Source organism: Gallus gallus, chromosome 10 (genome assembly GCF_016699485.2).
Source record: "Gallus gallus isolate bGalGal1 chromosome 10, bGalGal1.mat.broiler.GRCg7b, whole genome shotgun sequence".
NCBI lineage: Eukaryota > Metazoa > Chordata > Aves > Galliformes > Phasianidae > Gallus > Gallus gallus.
In genome coordinates this window covers 11,436,528-11,454,561 of record NC_052541.1, presented here as the reverse complement: position 1 = coordinate 11,454,561, position 18,034 = coordinate 11,436,528, and the positions used below count along the sequence as shown (strand labels likewise).

General features: G+C 41.5%; 1 protein-coding gene across 3 annotated transcripts in view; it reads right to left on the bottom strand.

Annotated features, from left to right (window-relative positions):
- The window catches only part of SH3GL3 (SH3 domain containing GRB2 like 3, endophilin A3), a 44,033-nt gene that overhangs the window by 20,728 nt on the left and 5,271 nt on the right, over positions 1 to 18,034 (bottom strand). The window contains exon 2 of one of the 3 annotated variants that reach the window (XM_046898885.1): positions 362 to 435. The exons of 1 other annotated variant lie outside the window; for it this stretch is intronic. The gene's annotated coding sequence lies outside the window, so the exon portion shown is untranslated. Of the gene's footprint in view, positions 1 to 361; positions 436 to 10,386; positions 10,672 to 18,034 lie in introns of those variants that run through there. One more of the 3 variants, XM_046898884.1, reaches the window with a different exon arrangement.

Below are 18,034 nucleotides of genomic sequence, written 5' to 3'. Positions count from 1 at the left end.
GGAAGCTCATGGCTATGCTCACAGTCTTGAGGGTGTCTGAGCTTTGTTTGGGGATTTGTGATGGATTCACCAGTAAATTCTGTCCCAGTAACAAACAAAAACTAATATACCAAAGAGGTATGTAGGTTTTAAATATACACACACACAGACACACAGGTAAGGCATTTAAAAAAAATAGAGATGTGCTGTATTTGAGGACTTGCTGAGATAAGTTTCACTGAAATATTTCTTAAATTGTACTTTTAAAATTAGAGCATTTATCAATGTGAAAAAATAAGAACTGAGCTCCACTTCATGTAAGAGCACAGACTTTTGTAGGATTTTCATTTTGTACTGAAAACAAAGAAACAAACACGCTGACCTCTATAAGGGCACCAAAAATCTCCAGGGACTGCTTCCCAAGACACAAATGTTACCTTCTCTAAGAAGAGATCTCTGAAACACACACAAAGTTCAACAGACAGTTTGTTGATCAGTAAAACTTTTGTAATCATAAGGAACACTATTATCTCACTAATATATACAAACCCTGGATTTCATTATTTGTACTTTCTGACACAAACAGAACCCACAAGGTTGCAATGGATTATTTTTAGGAAGACAGATGAACCGAGGTGTAAAAGCACATGAAAGGCAAAGAGGAACAGAAGGGAATTCTGTTTGTGTGTGACTCACTGAAAACAGGGATCTGCAGATCTACTGCACAGTGACACTGTGCTGTGACATCAAGTCAGCCACGGGCACCTTGCCCTTAACAGGCTCCATGCAGAGCCAGTCTTCCACAGCCGAGCATGACCCAAACTGCAGGGAAAGCCCATGCAGCAAGCAGCTGCAACCACTACAGACAGCCCCACAGCTGCCAGCATCAGAAGGAATGGACTCAGTCCATCAGAACTCCCCATACTCTCATTTAAAAAAAAAAAATCCCAGTTGACAACAAGGAATGCAAGGCCTGCAGCGACCACGCTGAGTCAACCAAAGCTACACGGGCTGAGCTGCAACTGCACAGTCCTGGCAACAGCTCAAAAGTGGCAGCTCAGCTTTATTTAACAAGGAAGCTCAGATTGTGCAAGCCTTGTATTCTGGGATCAAGAAAGCCCTGGCAAACACTCATACCTGCAGAAACATTTGAGCAGTTACACCCTTGCTGATGCAGGAGCTTCAGCAGGCAAACTAGATGCAAATCATAGAGAAAACCCACACCATCCCTTTCAGCAAAATATATAACAAATATATATATGTTTACTCAACTGATCAATTGGAGGTTCTGCTGCAAAAGTAATGGTGCTGGAAACTCATAGCCACATAATAAGTATTCCTGCTGACTTTAATTCTTTTTCATACAGTTCTACTGCAGCACTTAGTATGATCTCCCCCAGCTTAAATCAATTCACATGAACAAGAACTACTGAAGACACCTTGGTATATCTTAAAATGTACATAATTTATCCAAGATCTATTTGCTTAGGAAACCAGGTTGAAGAAGAAAAGCATGCTGAACACAAGAACATGACATAAATGACGTTATTGGGTGAGGAGTGCCACCTTTTCTTTGGGAAGGATTTACATAAGTGAAGAAGATGAAAAGAATGTTAAGAGAGCAATGAGCTGAATACCCAACAAAGATTTTTTGCATAGTTAAAAGATTCCACTATCTGGGAGGGTTATCACAACAGAAATTTTTCAAAAGAGAAGGGCATGCTGCTTTGACAAAACTAATGCGTGCTTTACATAAAGACCTGCTGGTACTGTGCATATGAAAGGGCCATTTCTACAGGTTCTTGGCATCTTTGCCATTCCTTCTGCTGTTGTAACTAAAATGAGTGGAATATTTTTATTCCTGTTCTTTCAATCAAAATAAAAAGGAAACAGATAAACGAATGGCAGAGGTCTGAACAGACCTGGGAGATTCTGTGGAGGTGCTTTGAAAAATCCTCAGCTCTAAAGTAAGGGGCAAACAACACAGCAATACCTTGTGCTCTAATGAAATAGTTACAGCTGATAGAGTGACATGAAGCGGTGGGAATTGAACAGTTAAGTTAGGGGTAAACACAATACAGTGTGCCAGTCGTGGTCCTGAAGTTTATGAAACCAATAGTAACCTCTATTGAAGTATTCCTCATGACTCCATTTGCTACTTGCTGTACTTTTAAAAAATCAGGTTTTTTCACATCTACTTTCTCTAACAGCTACGCTTGGATTTCATCCCATATGACTCCTGTGCTCTAATTTATTTCTCATACGTAATATTCCATGAAGCTTCAGATAGCACATTACAGCTCTAACACTCCTTTAAGTTGTTCTGTGGAAAGCTGGACACAACAGGCCTGTGCCAGCAAGAGAATTTTTAGTAGGGTCAGGAGTTCTGGATGCCCACTGTTACTTGGTCAACACTTAAAATCCTGTATGCAGCTGACCCAGCAAGTGCTCAATCAGGCAGCCTTATAATTAACCTTATTAACAAAACGTAGCCAAAGTATGGGTATATATAGACTGTGTAATCTAGACTTTACAAGGAAATCTGTACATTGAGAATTGTGCTTGTTCATAGTTCTGGATTCCAGACTTTCTGCTCTAAGCAGGAATCACATATTAGCCACTATTGTAGGTTTTGATGTTCCAGGAAAAGCGAGAAGCAAGTTGGTACAGACTCAACCACACATTAAGATTCTAATATGGCAGGAATTTAGGGGCAGAAATATAAAGCTAAGTACCTGATTGAATTTGAGGTAAACTGATGCTTTTGGCCACACAGTAAATAGCCAATAATTCTGCAGCTAGAATGCCAGCATCAAGTCACCATTCTTTGCCCTGAAGAGTGCCATCTATGATTCTGATTCTATTAAAAGAATAGAACAAAAAATGATAGGAAAGAAAAACACAAGCAAAACAGCAGTTCTGAAATAACTCAGACTGGGATGGAATGCTATTTCCTATCAAACTGAGTGTGCTTTTGTTTCAAAAAAGCAGAATCAATCAACAGCTTTCACGCACATACATGAAACCCAAGAGGCATTCGGGACCCGGATGCTTTTGAAAATCTCACCACGTGCTTATCTAAATCTCAAGGCATTTAAATACTTCTTAGAAGTCTGGCTCATGAGACTCAGAAGCACACCCAACTCAAAACACTGCCAAAACACGAGCTCTGTTTCACTTCAGATTCAAGTCATAAAAGCTAACAGTGGCTAAACTAGCAACTACTTTATTATTATCACTTCATGCCTCCTTCTTAAACTCTATTTTCTCCTTGTGTTTCTTCTATTCAAGCATAGCAGAAGGTTCCCTTATTTACAATCACAAATAATGGCTGCACAGGTGGTGGGTACTATTTAAATAATCTGTGCAGACACAACTTAGCAGAGCCAGAAGCCATAGAGGATGTGAAGTAATAATTTTGACAATCTGCAAACACATTTCCATAAAAGTAAACTACATGTTTGAAAACTACACTCTGGAAGAACCACAACTCACACAGCAGAGCTCAGATGGATGGCTCATGACTCATAAGCACTCTGCTAGCTCAAATGAACAGACACGTTCTGCAAGGAAACATCGTGATCTGATAGCAGTCCTACCTACACAAGAGGAACGTGTAACAATACTAAATCATAACAGAGCTTCCATTTTCTACACCACTCCTTTCCTGCAATGGATTCAGAAATTTCTTCTGGGAGTTTCCTGCCCCTCCTCCTTTTGTTACCTCTCAAATCCCAGTCATCTGCACTAATAAAATTAGCTCAGCTTGGCACTTCTCTTACTTATATCACTAATACCAGAGTTAGAAGAATAAAGCTTTACAGGAAATTGGCTGAAACTATAACTTTGGAAAGAGTTAAACATTTAGCACTTCGAATTCATTTGAAATCCTATTTTAAATATTAGCACCTTAATTTTCTATTTAATTTGTGAATCTGTAACAGTTCGGCTCTACTTTAACTAAGCTCTGCTGCAAACTCGCCTTTCAGCCTGAGGATCCCAGTCTCCAGGCCTTGGCAAGAGGAGGCCCATGGCTGTGCCGACCATCCTCTGACAGCCAGCATTGCTCTGATACTGGAAGAGGCACAGGAATGAAATGTGTCCCTGGCAAGCAGGGATGAAAGTAGTCCAGTACATTCCCTAGACAGAACCAGGTGGGTTCCCACAGAGCCCCACTGACAATTAAAAGCTTGCTGAAGCTCCCAGTGCAAGACCAAGTAGAAAAACTGAGGAAAGGAAAACAAAAACTGGTATTTCTCTGTACCACCAAGGTTAAATCAATGTCACGAATGCAAATTCCAGGGCCAAGACGTGGTCTTTGTTAGAATATCATCATCTTCATGGACTGCTCAAAAAGTGAAACAAGAAGCAGAGAAAGGGCGAGCAAGAAAATCACTTTACCACAGACAGTGACTGTGTTACATGCAGCTCTGTGCCAGGGGCAGTCAGTCCTGTTAAGGTACTAAACTCCTACATCAGGTTTTCCTGGCAGCCCTATTTGCATGCTCTCCTCTCACATCACAGTACATAATTGCAGAGCTGTCACTTTCCCCCCATCTCTTGAGTATTTCTTTTAAGCTTTGCAGATTTTCTCTCTGAGAAACACTAAGCAAGCCAAGCACTGATCACTGCTAGCTCTGCACATCTTTCTTTCTCCCCATCACCATTTAAACGAGGAGAATTCAAGTCCCCTTTCCATAGTTTTTGTACATTCTTTGTACACCTCTTTCCTGCACCTTCACCCCACAATGTATTGCCACTGCAAATGCAGCAGTATCATTTCCTATGGCTGCAAGTCACAGCCAGTGGCACTACCAGTGATACAGACAGGGCAGGACGATAAGTGCTTTGCTTCTTATGCTGTCATTACTACACAGTTTCTAATATTTCCACAGTGTATCTTCTTTGGGACAGCAGAGTCCCCCTTCATTTTTCTTAGAAATAGGTTCAAGGCTTATCAGACAGCTGCCTTTGTACCTTTCAAAATACCACACATCCTACAGCAACATCCATATAAAATGTTGCTTAGTATAAATTCCTTGACATACTTTGTATCTGGAGATGAGCTTTTATGTATGAAGCCTGTTTCTACAACCTAATACATATATGGTTTGTATTTGCACATGGATACAGAAGGGATAAAAGACAGGTCCAGGATATTATATTGCTACTTTCACTATAGTATTTTATTTCACTACAGTATTGTTTGTAATGATGATGAATGTGCATAAATTAGCAAAGGAATTCAAGGAACCTGTAACATATATATGTATTATTATTTTTTTTAATAAAAAGCTCATCTATATATTCAGGTTGGATATTAGGGGCAACTTCTTTTCTGAAAGAGCAGTTGAGTACTGGAATGGGCTGCCCAGGGCGGTGGAGTCACTGTCTCTGGAGGTGTTCAAAAGCCAAGGAGATATGGTACTGAGGGATGTGGCAAGTATTGGTGGTAAGTGGATAGCTGGGCATGATGATCCTAGAGGTCTTTTCCAACCCTAACGATTCTACATTTAATGATTTTCCAACCTATGTTTCTATAGGTATGTATACTGATGAACTCAATTAGAACATAATTCATGGTAACTATGTAAGGCCATTCTTATGCCATTTAAGCCTGTTTGAGTTAGTCAATTCAGGTTTAAACAGCAGAGGAAAAATAACTTGGATTTTATATCTAAACTCTCTCCCACCTCAGTGTTTGATACAGATTGATAAAGCCTTGTGAATCTGGTGTACACACATTTTTGGTAGTGCAGATGTAATTCCATGCCTATTAGACAGGTTAGCAGTACGTGCTCATTCAACAGTTTGTAAACTATTTCCCTAAGTCACCAATTTCCTACCTGAAGATTTACAGTCATACAGCAAGAGCCTGATTCATGTCTAATAGGGGTACCTTGTGAATGAGGCCTTGAGGAATTGCTTCAGATGCATGTGTCCCTTCTGGCCTTGCCATCAGTATGTGTTCATGCTATGAAACTGTTCATCATTAAAAATCACATAAATGATGATATCTCATCCCTCCTTCTCTCACCAGCCTTCCCCAGAAGGAGCTGCACGCACTTCTGTTCTCTCCAATACTCTGCTCAAGTTTGCTCTCGTATTCTGTTATTGAAATGAAAGATTGGATTACACTTAATTCATATAGTCTCTAACTCAAGGCTGAAGGAATGAGGAGTCCCAGGACAACAAATACTGTAACGAACATCCCAGAGAAGACTACGTTCTTCCTGATATTTTGAGAAACAGATAATAACGAGAAACAGCTAGAAAGCTGTCTTTGCCTTCAAGGAAGGTTGCAATAAACCTTTCCTCAAAAAGATACTACTTATCAGCTTTTGTCTTTATCACAATGATATGCACTGTTTATGACCGTTTCATTAACTCTGACCTTCTGCCTTTAAATGGCAGAAGTGCTTTCCCACAGACAGATGGACGCTTGAACTTAAGGACACAACAGATAAGTGCAACTGGTTATATCAACTGCCCACAGCTACTTGCCAAACAGTTTATAAAGTGCTGTAATACCAGGTTCTGGAGAAGCGGTATGGCCTGAATTCTAAATCACCTGCAGGAGTGAAGGACTCCAATTGGAGGTCTGTCATTGGACAAAATACCATCATTGTGCATTCAATTCTTCAGATGTGAAGTGGAACCTGAGTGTCCTCCTGCCTTCAGATCTGTCAGCAAAACATGTTTTGTTTTAAGCTTCAAGTCAGACCCTGCAGCAACGTGAGTTAAGATTACTAGACTAATACATGAGCTAGAAGCATGCATCATGATTAATATTAGAGCAGAAAATATGTAAAGGAATGTATTCCACCACTTCTACAAGGTTTTTATTCCCCCCCTATTAAAATGCATACAGTACTCATTTAATACCATTTTCACTACTAAGCTTCAACAGAAAATGTTAAACAATCAGAAATTACGTGCAGATAATTTTGGCAAGACCCTCAACTGTAGCTGTAACAGTGCTGCCTTCTCTTTCTTTCCTACAACATATAGTAGTTCTCTCAGCTTCCTAATTACATGCATTTGTTATTCATTTTAAACATTAGCATGGAGCTTAAGCACTACATACTGAATCACATGAAAAGAAATGTGTTGTACATTTAAAGGAAAAAAAAAAAAAGAGCAGCTGTCACCAAGCAGCAGCTTGATTACATCAACAGAGCACTGGCACTGCAGAGGGCTGGCATTTGCTTTTCCAAAGAGCTCTGGCCAAAGAAATTGAGCTCCAATAAAGTACTATTCAAGCACAGGGAGTTTTCCACCCTCTCTAGTTCCCCACAGATGAGCTGGACCACCCAAAGACTATCAGAACTTGCTAGTTATGTCCCCAGACTGTCTGCTTCGGCACTATCATTGTCCTGAAGATGGACCTTTATCTTTAGGTCCCACCACCTTTTAAACCAGCTGAATCTGAGCACAGCCGCTGTGTCCAGCTCTACAGTTGTGACATGCAGTCACATCTGAAGTCTTTCCTTCAGATGTGGTGAACCATCATTTCAAGTGCTTCAAACCTGGCATCTGTATGAGCCTCGACGTCCTTCCCAGGCACCTGTGCAGGGGAGGTGTGCTCAGAGCCCCCACCAGCTCTGTAACTTCAACTATTTGAGCACATCAGTGTGACAAAAAAAAAAAAAAAAAAAAGCAGCAGCACAGGCTTCATGTAGGAATTCCTAAACCAGTGTTTTTCCCCTCAACACCCTCAGGGGCTACTGAACTTTGGGGGCAGCAAAACCACTGAGAAGTACACTCCAAAAACTGAGTTCTTTCTGATGCAAACCCAGAGTCTTCAAATTTCCATGCCTCCTACTCCTTCCTGCTGCTAAGTCCAACTTATGTGTACCAAAATATACACCCATTCTAGAGAGCAGTAGCCTTTTCCTAATTAATTTTAATTAATTTTTCTTCACCTCCGTGTCACTGCACGAAGCTCCGCACAGAAAGGCTACCTGCATACATGTGGCCTTTTGATGACTTCTCACTATGGTTCTTCAAAGCAGCATCTAATAACCTTTCCCACTCATTATAGCCCATAGAACAAGAAATAACACTGGACAAGCCCAAATTAATGCAGCTCTGAGACCAGTTTTTTTTTTTTTTTTTAAACATACTACAAAACAACCATTACAGTTCGACAACCATACCTCACCTTCAATCACTGAAAGAAAGTGGAAGAGGACAGGAAAATGCTGAACCTCCAGAAAACAGGGCAAAACTTTACCAATTAAACATCTGATCTGCATGAGATGATGCGTACAGCAGGACCCAGCACGGTGTCAGTGGGAATGAATTAAGCGCATACAGATATTGAAGAAAAGCATAGTGTTGTGGACAAAGGAAATTCTTGTCCATATACAAATAAAGTGCAAGACTCTGGACTCTATAATGCGATTTTACATTTCTATAGAGAGTGAGTCACTTCGCACCAGGCACTGACACATCACGGCATTACTGGGTGTTTGACTAAAACTTGTCTGCTAAAGCTATTCTTCAGCACATGCGCTGTACAACAAAAACTACTTTGTGTTCCCCAACCTTGAACACTTCCCTGACAAATCTCCACTGTGCTTCCCAAAGAACACAGCACTGCTGCCAGCACATGCATTTATAAGTCAGCAAATTGAAAATGATTGCTGTACACAACTCAAAAGGAAAGCATCTCCGTGAGAACTCACATACACCGACATAAACCAACCTACCTGAATTTTTAGAGACAGTATTTCATATCAATTCCTTCTTAAGACTGTGGAGTGATAATAAAGTGTGAGACCTGAGACTGTCAGCTTTTCAAAAGATGAGATACGAATGTGTTTCACGAGTTTACAATGAATCCTCTGACAAAAATTCAGATCCATTGATCTGAGACTTCACATGGGCAAGAATGACGTACGTGAAACCATAGTGTTCCACACAGACAAACTTTTACTTCAGTATTTCATTCTGGATATCTAAAATAGCATTCCTTAATCTGCTTAAAATCTTACTGCCTACGGAGTTGAGCATATCTCCTAAAGGAACGTGTATAAAGGCACCAGAGGGCTGGCAAAAAGTCTTTAGTGATTTTCCATCCCCCCTTTCCCAATTTTACTGTTTCCTTGCTTAATTCCAAACTTCTGTTAAAAAAAAATTTAAAAATTGAGTTTCTTTGAGAAGTAAAATTTGTCACTTTGGATTCTAAATCATGACCTGCTTTGGTGCTCACTTATCCCATCAGAACACAGAGCAGCAGCACAGGAACAGCCCTCCTACACGGTGATGAAGGCTGAGCAGCAGAACTCAGAGCTGGGTATAAAGCAGCACCACTTCTTGCCCCCCTTGGGCACATTGTTCCATACAGAACAAGATTTCATCCCTGTTCCTCTTCATGCAGAGCAGCTGGAGCTATGAACAACAAGCTGTTGCAGAGACAGTTCCTCTGGGTGTTAGCACATTAACACTTCTTTCTCCCTCCAAAAATTCACTTCAAAAAAAGCAATCCCAATTTGGCCTTGAAACAATCCCTCTTTCTAAAGATAGTCTCTGTGCCTGTAGCTAAGGTGCCCACAGAGAAGATGAGAAAAGGTGATCATGCTATAAAACAGAATACCTAACTCTGAAAGCTGGAGATTTAAACAGCTCCATCGCATGCTCCCTCTCCAAATAACATAAGGACCCTTCAGTTACCATCACCATTACTTCAAGCCCTGCTGCATTTGAGATGTTCCTACATTAGATGTCTCTCATGACTACATGTAAAGATTGCTTTTACAGATGCTAATAAGTAATTGTCAAAGTGGTCTCTTATGACATTGTTTTACCCACAGAGCACTGGAAGAACATGAAAAGCTAAACAACGCTTATTTTTCACTGGTCAGATTGCCACCTGCTGCCACAAAGTCCCTTTACAACCTCAGCCCAACTCTCACCTCCATTCTGCCTCATTTGCCATGCTAGCCCTTATCTAATTGAGCAGAACCCCTCCCCCTGGTACTCCTCACAGCTGAAGGCTTTCTCTACTCTGAGCACGAACAAAACATTCAAATATTCTTTCAGGTGGCTTTCCACAGCTGCTTTAACTTCTCTAACTCCTCCTGCACCCCAGTGAGCCCCCGTGCCCTGGTACCAGCTGCAGTGTGACCACAGTGAGCTGGTGATGGTCACCTCCAAGCAGGTGACCCATCTAAAGGCCCAGATTAAGACTGCTGCAAGCTGCCATGCAGCTGTGCCATCCCCACATGGAATCCCATGGTTGGAGCTGCTTCCACAAACACAGGACTTGCCCATGCAGTAGAAGGATGTGCATACCAAAAGCAATCCAACCATCTGACTGCTAAGTGGATGTTTTAATAACCCATTTGTCCCATACAGAATAAGCTTTGCATTACCTTGTTGATGCAATACTTTTGTACTCACCACACAATATCTAGCAATTGTCACTCATTCCATTGAAAACCTATGCTTCGTTTTATTCCAGAACATGCTGGCACACTGTCAGTCATATTCTGCAAGAATGCACTGCTCTGATTCATAGCTCCTTGAAGGAGGTTATTGCACTCGGTGTTCCCAGAACATCATCTGACCAACTCCAGCACAATGCCCTGGAAATAACCCCAGAAAATGGATCCTTCATTCTTTTCTCAGGATAAACTACCCCAGCTTGCTCATGTAAAATGGCTCCCACTGGCTCTCGTGAAAGCTAGCATTAAATGCTGCACTGACGATAGTACAGCCTGCACTCAAGAAGGGCCCACCCAGCTCTCAGCACACAAGCAGCCCACAGCCAGCCTGTGCTGAAAACCTCAATTTTTCAAAAGGAGAGAGATCAGTCAACACAAAAATCAGAGCTTGCATGAGCATAATAGGCAATTAAAATCCTTAAATCATTTAAATTGCTGTTTATTCTTGAAAACACTTAACTACATTGCGTAACTCAAATATCCAGTTGCCCTGCTGCATTTTCCATGACCAAAGATTTCTGCTTTTTAGACAGTTGCATTGAAAACCTCATGGAAATAATAATAAAAAGAGAGCGGTATTTATTTCAAGGCTCAGTAAATAGGGCCTCATTAGCAAGACACAGAGCATTGGCCATCTCTTCCTACAGCCATGCCTTAAGCACACTCTCAACACCCACACGTGAGACCAAATCACTCACAGCTGATGTCAGAGAGCCCTGCCCAAGTAAGGGCCTGGGGAAGGTGAGTTTTCACACAGCTTTGGGGCTGACCTAATTCTGCTTTTGTAAAGTCAGAATATACTTACATCACCTTCACTGAATTCCACAGTATCATTATATACTCAACACCACAAACAGTAAACTTGAGTCTCAGAAATAAACTGGCAAACATTTTTACCACCAATACAGTTCTTTTGCTGAGATCAATCACTGGAGAAGTAATGCAGACAAGATGTAGGCACTTTTAGTAATGATTTACAGCTCAAAGCATTTGGAAAAGTATTCTTAAATCTGTCTGACCTTAAGAACTGCTACACTGCAGTTAGGAGTGCCAATCTTCATTTTGGAAGTTACTAAACAACTGTGTGTTTAGGTAAAGCAAAAGTTTCCTTGACAGTGCCATCGTTTAAAGTGACAGTTTTAGTGAAGCCATTATCAGTAAATAACACAGTCATCATCCACTGCTGAGCTCCCTTGTGGGCTGTACAGAGGAAGGAGAGCAACAGGACTGCCAACAGAAGTTTTATGGTCAGATGCACTGATGACTAAAATCAATATATATAAAAATATATACTTTTTTTTTCCTCTGGTTTAGAATTAACTTCTGATATTACCATGCTAATGCTCAACACTGCTTCAGAACAATCCTTATTAGCAAGTATACCTTACAGGTGTGAAAAGTGACAAACCAGATCTATTTATTGCTCTTTCAGAAGCTACTTTTCTCTCCATTTGCAGTAATTCTTACCGAAATCCATTCCCACATAACCAACTTACGATTTGCCCTTCAATGTTATTAAACTACTGCTTACATTTTTAGTCCTTACACTAACCCTGTGGATTTTATTAAGTTGCTGTAAAATTGATTGATAATTCCATCACCTACCCTTGCTTTTTATTGCACGTTATTTTGATTTAAGTGCCACCATTTCTACCTCTAGAGCAGCCAGTCCCATAGTGCACACTGGTTTTAGTAGATGGTGAAACACCCATACCATTCTGCCATGCAGTCAGTCACTGTTACTTCCTACCTGTTCCTGCTGTATGGGGACTGTATACCTTCCCTTTGACTCAGCAAGATCTTTGTGTGCTCGGCTTGAGAGGTTTTTGTTAGCTTGTTTTTATAGCCATTTGGTCAATGGTTTCCACAGACCTTTAAGTTCACATGCAGCATTAGAGCACTGTAAGCAATGTGCTTCCCAGTCCTGCGTCCTCTACAAGGACAAGTGAGCTTTCAGTGGGGTTACAGTCTCACCATCCACATGTTTTGAAAAATTCCAAAAATACACTCCCAGCAGCTTTGCAGAGCTTTTGACTTCATGCGAGGCTGCTAGCAGCAGTATCCAAGGGAGGAACAAAAGGACTTCGGGTATCTTGTTCTCTTGGTTGATGCAACCTGTGCTCAGAATGAGTTACAAAATCTAAATGGAACAGACAAGTCCCTGACAGTCTTGTGTAGCTACAAGTTGTTAATAATCTATGCTCCATTCTTTCACTTATTAGAAAAACTCGGAGTATCACAGTTTAAATATACACACACAAACCCCCATCATCTTTTCATCTCCAAGACAGGTCTAGAGATGAAGCCACCATACATGTTTGCCTCATTTTCACAACGCACCAGTGGCTTCATGCAGCAGCACTTTGCTACACACAATAACACAAACTAAAGTGCAATTGGGGACAAATGGGTTTCACAGCCCATACTTCTAAGAAAAACATGCGTTGTCCTGAACATCCACGAGGCACAATTCCTTCCAATGGAACAGGAACCCCGCATAAATACTCTGGATTTCATCCATGGGACAGAGAAGAAATGCAAAGAAAAGGAAGATTTGCTGTTTTCCCATCCCTTTAAGAGATGCTGTGCAGAATGCCATGAGTAAATGAATGCCTTGATGGTGCCTATTTTTTATAAATTTGTATAAAGGACAACAACAAAAAACACCCAAAACCTGGCAAGACATTCATAGAACTTCACCATTTTTTTTTGCAAAATCATTCCCTCATTTTGTTAATGTAATTTTCACATAATCCCCTCCCTCCCACCTCCCCCCCCCAAAAAAAAGCAATTCCCAAAAGCATTGCTGCTTTTGCACATGAGCAACTATATTTATGTGCATCTTTCCCCCTTGTATCAACAAACTTCTTGTTCATCAGATAAGAGATCTGTACTAGTCCTCTGGCTGCTTCCCAAGCATGCAGACAGACAAAGAGGTGCTAAGTGCAAAGTCACAAATCTGTTATGCAAGCTTTCCTTAGCACAAGGCTGCTCGAGCTGAACTCGCTCTTCCTCCTCTGCAGCAGATTGCAGCCCCACTCACAGAGCCTTCATTTCTGCAACCCTGCACTAACTCGACTGAACTCAGCAGAATGACAATAACTAACACGGGGGCTTGAAAGACAGTTTCCACAAAGTCAGTGTCAAAAAAGCAACATAAGAAGCAATGAATATTTCTGATAGAGCAAGCATGTGGCAGCACAGCCTGGACCTTTGGCAGAAAGTCAGCCACAGAGCAGCGCTGCTCAGGGCCAGTGGCATTGCACACAGTGAATTTCAGATCTTCTCTAGGAAGAGTTGGCTCTGAAATATTCCTCTGGAAACCGAAGGGCAAACTGTTTACCTTCTAAGTAATGTCTAGCAGATATATTTTGGGCAGAGGCTATCTGTGGGGAGTGTTTCTATCCAAAGACTTAAAGACGGTGGGGGAAGACATAAAGGTTATAAATACAACACAGTTGTACAAAGTAATGGAAGTGCTGTCATCAATTTCCATTTACCCATAATAAAACTGGGGCTTGGAGCTTTCAGAAGCAGAGAGGTAGGCCAGTTCATACCCATAAGCTTCAGGGATTTCCAGATTTCAATGTGCCTCAAGGTTTTACTGAAAATACATTAACAAAAGCACCTTGAAAAACTGATGGCGCTTGTTCCAACTTTGGAAAGAACATGGAAACAAGAAATATATTCTTCTGCTACTGGCAAGTCACATCCAAAGAAGTTGCTAAAGCCTGATGACCTTGCATTTAACTGCAAGTAGGAACAGCACACTGCAAAATCAGGCACAGGAGCTGCCAGCCCAAACATTAGGGACTGGGTTCAATTTCAGCTTGCCTGTTACAGGTGTGCAGCAGATGGGAGTGCCTCCAGCACCTCACCTACAGGTACCGCACACACACAGCACCCAATGTGTTCTGGCACCAACTCACAAGCTGCCAGTGCAGCAGTTCATGGTGTTATCAGCATGTTTGGTCCCTCTGCAAACAGTGCCGCTGTACCCGGCCCTGTCCAAATACAGGAAAACAACCACAGGGGAAATAATCATCAATGAACAGAAATACAGAAAAATCATAGAATCACAGAACAGCTTGGGTTGAAGGGGATCCTACATCCCCCCCCCCCATCCCCAATCTCTGCTGTGGTCTGTGTGCCCCCCAGCTCAGCTGCCCAGGGCCCACTCATCCTGGCCTTGTGTACCTCCAGGGATGGGGCACCCACAGCTCTGGGCAGCCCATGTCTCACCGTCCTCTTAGTAAAGAGCTTCTCCCTAACATTTAACCTCAATCTACCCTCTTTTAGGTTTAAAGCCATTTCCCCTTTTCAGGGGCAAGGGAAGAATATGCTCAGTATGACTGAGCTTAGCAAGAAGCAACCAAGTGTATAACTTGAGGAAAAATCCATAGAGCATAACTGCTGACTAGAGCAAGTACCAGCAAATACATTTCAATTTAACTGAAGTCTCTTTTGCAACATATTTCCCCAAACATGAAGCTATTTCTGCAAGTAACTCTTTTCCTGCCTAAGCTTACAGTCTACTTGTGTGCCTCCCTTCTACAGAAATTTTCCTTCCCCTAAACTTGTACTGAACAGGAGAAGGGAGGGAGAAAGTTTCTTCCACTGAGAAACAATGCAAACAGTCTTTGACCATGTGGAGAACTGCAGGAGAGATCAGGGAAATGAAGAGGTTTGGTTTGCTGCTCCTCCTCCCTTCCCCAGAGAAATGGGGAAAAAAAAAAAGCCCACATCCAACATCAAAGAATGTACTTTAAGTTTATTACAATTTACATGGAAAAAACAGGTAGGGAGCATTGAGACGTTAAAGCCATAAAATGATAAACAGCCAACCTTCAAGGTGAGCAGCACTTGCCACGATCCAGTGCCTCCAGGCAGACACCCAAGCAGTTTACACCAGGAGCAGAATTCCATCTGCTGTCTTAAGAAACCTTATCATATTTTCTTTGGAAGGAATTTCTAGAGAGCAGAACTGGAACTGCTGGTTCTGATCTGATGAAAAGTCAGTGACTTTGATTAATAACTCACTTTCATGGGGCTTCATTCCCCCACCACACACATACCTACCAGAAGCCAGGCCAACAGGTGCTACATTCTCTGTGAGAAAAAGAAAGTGTTCCCATGGCTGTGGACTCTCTGGTCTTACAGACAGCACAGGTGATGGATCTCTCACTTCCCAGCTGCCTCAGTAGGACTGCAGAAGGCAAATTCACACTTCTGAATCAAAACAATGAGTTTATCACCTCCAATCACACACTTGCTGCACTAATATTGTCTTTCCACTTGTTCTCTGCTAGGCAGATATTGTTACCTGAAAATCCGAGTTTCTAAGTCTTTGCTTGCCAGTCTCAGGGGGATATTAGAACCAGAACTGTTAGGTGAAAATATGGAACCTTCAGTTCTGCTGACTTTTCTCTGAGTCAATGGAATGACACCATTTCTGAGGACTGGACATTGCATCTATAGCCTGGAAATACAGAATCTAACTTGGGTTCTCTCACTAGCTTTCTCCTTAACCCCAAAGTCAGGTCACCTTCAACTACCTTATTTACCTGCACCTGCTTGAGAAAACAATGGGAATGAGATCTACCTGCCTCTGCAATGCACTCCAAAGGGATAAGGGGTGCTCCTATCTAAGGCTGTTTATTCTGGCTTTACTATTGTTTCCTTCAAGAAAAAAAGAAAATCCACCTTTTATCCACAACCTTAATGCACGAGGCCTGAAAATCTGACAAATTAAAAGCTCCCAGTTCTTATAATCATGCATAGTTCCCAACCAGGCTAACATCCTACAGCCACTGCAGCTCATTACACGTAGGTAAAACACCAAAAACGTAATTTAATTTGAAAAACAACTAGCAGTGAGCAGAGGCTTGGCATTGTCCTTTGAATAGAAAACATGCAAGGCTGAGTTACTGTCATGTTTCACATACACAGCTGCTGCTATCTGAGATGCTGTAGGAAGTAAAAGGGTATATTCTCCCATCAATATGTATAACTTAATAACGTTAATAATAGAAACACATACAGTGATAGGACACTAGAAGTCTATCAAACAGAATTGGAGGTGTAACCTAACATTCGATAAGTCCTTCCCTAGCTGGACTTGTTAAAAGCACTGTTAGAACCTACATCTTCAGCTCTGACCTGTCATAGAACTGCAGCAGTGGCTTCCTTCCCTGGACAGGAAACAGCCCACCAATGGGAACACAGCATAGAATTAGATGAGCACAATACACCAGGGTGAAAGTGGCACTGTATAAATAGAAGCAGATTGATCTTAGTAGTATCATTAGAAGCCAAAGCTTCAGTGTTATAGGCTTGCTGCAGAAAGTATAAGAAAGGGACATATTTTAAAACTTGAGCTACACCAATGTTAATAGGAAGTTTTGTCTGTTGTGCCACACCAACATGCTATACTAAAAATACTTCCATTCTTCAGTAATACTTTGCTCTGGAACTGCAGCTATATCGCACCACTGAACATATACAGCTCTCTTACACCAATAGGAAGCAAGTGTTTGGGCTGAGGTTTTACTGTCACACTATTTTGCTGCTTTTGCCTATATAAGAGACACTGCATTGAGTCAGCCCAGATTCCGATCAGCATAATTAGGCAGAAATTGTCCTGTATGTGCATTTCAGAGTCTGTCCCAAATTTCACAAGGGAGTACAACTTCATGATAGAATTGTATCTGCTTAGGATATTAAAGCAACTTGGAGTAACGCTTAGCAAACGGCACTAAAGAAAATCTGAACACAACAGTGCTGCTGCACTTCCCTTATCTATTTGTTTTGCAGCACTGCAGGACTCTCAAGCATCTGCACTGCAATGCATTACCCAGCATGTGCCACGATGACTCAGGCAACAACAGCATGAGCTGGGCTCCAGCTCCAACTTGCAGGATGCCTGTGTAACACCCTTCAGCAAAGCCAAGAACCTATAAAAGGAGATGTGTTCAAGGAGACAATTCAGCTTCCACTCCATCATCCTGTACTATTTTCTACTGCAATGCTATTCAGATTTTTATATTTACATATGGTACATGCAACCTCCAAATGGTAGCTGCATCACTGCTGGATTCCCAGCTTGCAGCACAGATGATCCAACTCCTGCAGATTTTGAGAGCTGCATTGCTAAAGGTTGTAGAGGCACACAAATGTTGTTTGCTAACTTGTATGCTGGCTGAAATACTCAGCATTTCTTTTTCCTACAGTTATGCCTTACTGCTAGCCTGCTTAGCACGTTACAAATATAGTTGTTAATATAATTGTAAATATACCTATAAATCTAAATCTTCAGAGCTAGCTTTCCTCTCCTCCCAACTCTACCAGACTTGTGTTTTTAATATGGAAAACCAGCTTAGTGCCACAAACAGCTATCTTTATATTTAGTACCTATTAGCCCTGCACGCTGGCCCTGGAAAACCAATCAACAACAAAAGAATACCCCAGCAAGAACTCCATCCTCAAACAAGACTTCAGAAACTTACATAAATCCTCAGTCTCTGCTCTCATCATTTCAGGAATACAAGATGAGCAGTGCATCATCATCTGCACTACGGTTTTGTAATTACCCGATTGCATAACAG